This window comes from Empidonax traillii, unplaced genomic scaffold (assembly GCF_003031625.1).
Source record: "Empidonax traillii isolate 1590-97213 ecotype Southwest subspecies unplaced genomic scaffold, ASM303162v1 scaffold186:size1492175, whole genome shotgun sequence".
NCBI classification, from domain to species: Eukaryota; Metazoa; Chordata; class Aves; order Passeriformes; family Tyrannidae; genus Empidonax; species Empidonax traillii.
This window is the reverse complement of record NW_020955379.1, coordinates 188,596-194,928: the sequence shown is the minus strand read 5'-3', so window position 1 is coordinate 194,928 and position 6,333 is coordinate 188,596.

The window sequence follows — 6,333 nt, the reverse complement described above, 5'->3', positions numbered from 1 at the left end:
CTTCTATTATGTGGCTCTGTGAGGATGGAAATCACGAAAGGCTTGCTTTCAGCCAAGCTCTGAGCTCCTCTAGTGAGATATCCCCACTCAGCATTACCTCTGCAATTACTGGTCTGCAAATATGGCAGGATATGATACCTCCGTTTCAAGGGAAGGTAGGTTATCTAGATGTCTTAGAAGGTACACTGGACATTTGAATAGAAAATATTTTTTTTTGCAAAAAGATCACAGGCGGAGCGGAGTAAATGCTTGCCATTATTTCCTCTCCAAGACATTTGTGCCCTTGCTGTAAGAGGTTTGCTACACCAGGCAGCATGGAGAGCTACACCCACAGTGATACAGACTGACAGTCTCCAGCTGATGGCCAGTTTTGCTGCCATGCTCAGTAACTGTAGGGAAGCAATCTATGTGAAAAAAAAAAAACTTCTGCCAGTTGAGTTTTTTGCCCCACAACGTTTTTGCAACAGAACAGTTTTAGTGGGGGGGATGAGGAAAAAATCTACTGTCCCACCCATTTTAAGAAATATTATGATCATTCTCTTCTTTTTCTCCTATGAGCAGGGGAATGGTCTCACTGTTAACTCTACTTTTAGCCCACATAACAAATGAATTATTTCAGTTTAGATGTCCTTGTCACAGCTTTGGGGAAGTCAACTTGTCTTCGGGAATGCTGCCTGCAGCCACTTTACTCTGCAGCCGGGTGTGGCTGCGTAGGAGTCCCAAGCCCTGAAAGCAGGGAGCTGATCACCCTTGGTGTGGGGGCTCCTGCTAGCTGAAGGGTAGAAGCCCCTGCCTGGATTGAAGGCAGGAAGGAGCCCAAAAACAAGTGCATCTTTGGGGATGTCAAGGCTGAGGGAGGAAAAGAGGGAAAAGAGGACTAGAGTAGGACTGGAGAGGCAGAATAAGTGCATATGAGATAAACCTTGGGATACAGGAAGGTGTGGAGATGAATGAAGATAACACACCAAATAATATTGGTAAGAGCAAATTGAAGAGAAAAGAGAGAGTATGAAGACAGACTATCTGTAGCTATTGTGGTTTTCTGCCCTCCAAGAAGCCATTTTGATCCCAAGGGCTTCTCCACCCTTCTGCTGTCAGTCAATATCTAAGAAATCCAATAACAATGTGTGAATCTCACCTTCCCTCATTTTCAAAAGGCTGGCTTGCAGTCTAGCACAACCCCCCCACACTGTTCCAGTAGCAAAAGTCATCAGGAAGCCAAGATTTATGCTGTTCTTGTGGGTATAAACTATACTACTGCTAAAGTACAAATGATGCATGCCTGGTTTTTTAAGAAATCATTAAGCCCTCCAGAACAATTCTAAATGAGTCTTTTTATTAAGGAGAAAGAAAAAAAAGCTGCAGAGCAAAGCCCTCAGAATTTAAGAAAAGGATCCAGACTTAACAGAGACTGAGTACACTCCCCATGTATGTGCTCAATGTGAGACAGTGTTTAATTAGGTGATCATGTAATATTTCATCCACATGACCTTTGCCCGATCCCGCACACAGGGCAATGAGTCTTCAAATTTTTTGCTACTCTTATAAAGCACATTTCTGTAGCAGGCATTTTATTTTGCTCTACAGTAATTAAATGTATTTATTCAGCTGGAGTAGGTTAACAGGGGAACTATCTGAGGAGAAGCAGAAGGGAAGAATGACTTGATGAGTAACTAATCACTCATGAAATTCTTACAGTGACAGTTTCTACGGGGATTTCTGAATTTGTTAACTACCTCATCTTCACTGTGAACAAATCAGGCACTATTTACTTTGTCTGGTATATATGCATAGCAAGGGGTGAATTTACATAGCAGCCTTCCCCTTGGAGGAAGCACTAAGATGGTCTTTTCACCTATACTACTGTTTATTTTCATGAAACTTTCAGAATCTGAAGACTGGATAACTTTAGACCTGCTGTCAGATCTGGCCAGTGGCAAGCATGTGATCTGAGATACAGACTCCCCCAGCCCGCACTCACACTCATTCTCAGTTAATCTGTCATTCAGTCACCTGAGTGTGAGCACCCAAGCCTCATTTCTCTGGGTCACACAGGTTGACTTTGCATATGGCAGATCACAGAAGGTTTTTTCCAGTGTCTACAGCATTGGATTTGCTCAGAAAGGTTTGAAGTCCCACATTTGTGAAGCCTTATCCTGGGCTTCCGGGCAAGGAATGCCTGGCCACATAAAGAGCACCGGTGCTGCCAAGACAAGTTTTTAAGAGGAGGGGGGCCACAAAATGCAGCCTGTGAATCCCCTCTGGGTGAGGATAGCCAGCTGCAGAGCCTTTAAAACCAAATGCACTGTTTCATCAGAAAGGATACCTCCGACCATACACATTCCCTTGAGCTTGAAGTATCTGCAAACAGTCAATTTACTCACAGTATGGAAGCTTATCATCAGGCAACTAATTCAGCTTTCCTCCACTGGGATAATAAATTCTATTTACTTACCTGTTATCAGGAACAATTGTTGTTTAGAAAGAATGAAACAGAACATGATTGATTAGTTCTTTCTGCAGCTCTTTGAGGATCCAAGGTTATTTTTGTCATTCATCATGCCACATTAACACAAGCACGATTCCTTTCAAGGCACCAGTGTGGCTATCATGGTAACGGAGTGGATTATTTAGTGACGTATTCAGCAAGAGTAGCTGTTTTTCTCCCATCTTCACTGCAACATGAATATAGGATTTCTAAGGCTACCGTATGCTTACAGCTTTTTCTCCCATACTTTATTTAGACAGGAGAACCTGCTGGTTTCTGTATAAATTTCAGTGTCTAGAAATAAACTGCAATCCTCTGAACTGAAACTGAAGTTCAGATATATCTCTTTGCTAGAAGAAAAAATTAAATTAGAGATTTTTTTAAAATTTATTTACTTCCTTATTATGGAAATAAGATATTTATATATTCCTTATCTGTATGGGCGAACAGTGAATTTTCTCTTCTACTTTCACTGAACAGTCTCTTACCAGGGCTTAGGTCCTTTTTTCTCCCCTGAGTATTCTCTCCATGGAGCTGCAGCTGGTCAAAATAGAGCCAGCAGAGCTATAGCCATACCCTTGCTTATCTGCTTGCTATTAAAGTCTGTCATTGGTTCTACAATAGACAATATAATTTCCCACTTGCAACAGGTGGCAGAGCAAATGTAATCCAGACAGGCATTCACCCAGCGCAGCAGCTGTGGCTTTACCTCCCCTGGGACATGCCATGAAAAAGTCAATACACTTACAAGGCATGATTTTTCCTAAAAACTGTCTGTGTGCTTGGGTAGGGACAGCCTGCACCTCCCTTGCTCTGACCTCACCCTTTCTCCTCCACTTGTAATGTTCACACTCTAGCACGAATCTCTAAGCCAAGGCTCCCTCTGCAAGTCAACACAGAATTCAGCATGTCAGTGCTGAAGATAAAGGTACTCTCTCCTTCAACAAGGTGGAAAGACCATTTTTTTCCCCAAAAGTTTTAAGGGGTTGCAGGTGTGCTCTGTGGACCGTTACTTTTGCCAGTCAGATGCTAAAGGGGTATCACCAATCCCATCGTCGTCCAAGTCTTCTCTCTTTCTTCCCTTCCTTTACTGCCTCAAAAGTTCACCAGTCATTCAGCTGTCTTGTGGACTAGGAAAATGGGGGAGATATGGGAGGGAGAGTAGGAAGGCATGCAGATGATCAGAGGACAGATAGCCAAAGCGGTGTAGTCATATTCTCTCATTTTAGAAACACAAAATGTGTATGATATCTCTTTCTGTCTGGCACTCATGAGGATCTCATCTTGTCATTCTTGATCAGCAACAGGCACTGTACAAGAGTGCTGACACTTAAACTCCTTTTTTCAAGTTGTGTCCATGCTGTGTGGGATCTCACATGGAGAAAGAATACCCTCAGGGTAGTTCTTGCCTTGAGTGACAAAGAATTATTGCTCTGTGTTGAGGAAAGGTGAGTGCACTATAGGACAGCCCCATTAAAAAAAGCAAAATGAAGAAACATAAATGACTGTGAATGAACTTGACTGAAGCACACTGAGGCCCCGGCTCAGTTTTCATCTGAACTAACAGTAAGAACATTTTTTAACTGATTTAATTTTAATCAAGTGAGAGGAGCGACTGGTAGGTCTGAGGGGAAAATGAAAGAAATGCAACTGAGGAGAAAACCTGCTGCTGCATTGGCTTCATCACACCTTGAACTGATCCATCCCTCTCAGCACTGCTGAGGAGGGGAAAGAAGACTGCAGCTTTGTAGGTGGCTGGCAGCCAGCCCAAATTGACCCACCACACTTGGAGACCAGCGTATCCGCACTTTTGCCTGCCAAGACCAGTGCTGCCCAAATTCATGTACTGAATGTTGAATAACAGGCATGGAAGTCTTCCAGCTGTCTGTTCAACACAAGGTGCTGGAGCAAGCAAGCAGTCACATGGACATGGGCTGTCATTTTTGTCCCCTTCAGCCTGCAATCTAGAACACCAAGCTGGAGTGTAGGGGAAGCTGTCCACCCCTTGGCTGGCAACGAGGTGCTCCTGCTTGAGCAGCTGGCCTTCCCAGTGCTGTCCTCAGGACTGCCATGGCACACAACAGCAAGCCTGTGTTGGGTTTTCTGAGCCCTTACTCCATCCTGCTTAATGAAATCATTAGCTTCTCGAACAGTCCCTAAGTCCAGGGAAACCTCCGTTTCAAGCAGACTCCACGGTATTACTCTGACATACTAAAATAATTGGCTGTAATGGGAAATACTGAAGGAGATGATGCCAAAAGGACTGTCAAGAGCACAGAATAAATATTGCAGAAAAACATGATTTCACATAATCAGAATTGTAGGCATTTCTGTTTGAAGATGTAAACATACATTTTCCAAATAAAACTTTTATCATGGTCTTTTTTAAAAAAATTCCTTTCCTTTAAACCTATTAAGATATCAGAAGGTACTTGACTCGATACGAAATGCAAGAGGAAATCCTAACTATTAAGTGTTGCCCCAACATCATGATTTCTGAGCAGTTGGCACTGAAGATGTATTATGTTGGTGCTCTGAGCAGCAGAAGCCCAGGAGCACTGGTATGCTAGAGATCCTGCTCTAAGGAAAAAGGAGTCCTTAGCTTTTAGCAACAATCTACCTTTTTTTCCTTGTTCTTTATAGCAATGCTTCTACTTCTGAGTTCTCATGCAAAGAAATTTGAATGAAATCAACACTGGTTTCATTGTTGTTTTCTGTAAAGAGCAGTGACCTCTTGTACAAATGGTTCTGGACATGTTTCTAGATCTGTGGAACAAATACCATGATGATCAGAAGTAGCTGCAAAACTAAGGCTACATCTACAAAATAACTTAAGATTTGCCAACTTACCCTCACAGGTTTTAAACATCCATTTTGGAAAAAAAGCCCAAGCAGGACCTTTATTCAGTCACTTGACAGCGTAAACCAGAAGCAGGTCTTAAACCCTAACATTTCTAGGTTCATAAGTAACAGAGATCCTCTACCTATACCTGCATCTGACCCTAGTTAGCAAAGTAATTGTGCATATTAAGAGATTAGGCCTTTTAGAAGCTGCAATCATTTTCTGCCAATTTATGCTATACTGCCATATTTTAAATGAGATCATTTACTGGAGGGTTTTGACCAAAATCCAGAGTATTTCCAGATTGGCATGGACTGCCAAGAACAATTGTAGATAAAAATAGGATGTATGACTTTTCATACAGAGAAAACTGAAATCTGTATACTCATTTTTAATTATTAGTTCCTTGATCTAGGAGATGTGTGATACATTCCAAATCTAATTAATGTTAAAATTTGGGGGGGGGGGGGTGTAAAATTGATTTATTAATTCTTGAACAGTTTTTGAATAGTCTTCTGTGGTATTAAATACAGTGGGCCTGATTCTCATGAACAATATGTTCCTATCCCCTTCTGATAGCTCAAGGAGCCTTGAAAGCAAGAAAAACTGGCAGGAGAAAGTTGTACTTTTTCATGCTCCTATACTTTCAGAACAAGTCTATTATAAGTGAGAATAAAGGTAACTTTGCTTCTTAAAAAAGAAGAGGCATATTCTTTGCACAGGAGCACTTATATGTCTTCAGGAAAGCTTTGGCTCTTGAACTGGTTTAGCTACAGCAAGCTGGGCAGATAAACACTATCTACAAAGAGAAGCACTTGAAGGCTATGTTTATCATTCTAGCTTACTTAGCATCTGCCAGCAGCCAAAGTATCCCAAAACATTTCTAAATCCTCCAAGAGAGGAGCTGTATCCTTGTTCTATTATTTTATTTCTGTTATAGTAGCAGTGGTCTGAAATGCAAAGGTCACTTTCTCTCCAAAAAATTCACACTTCAGTGTGACTA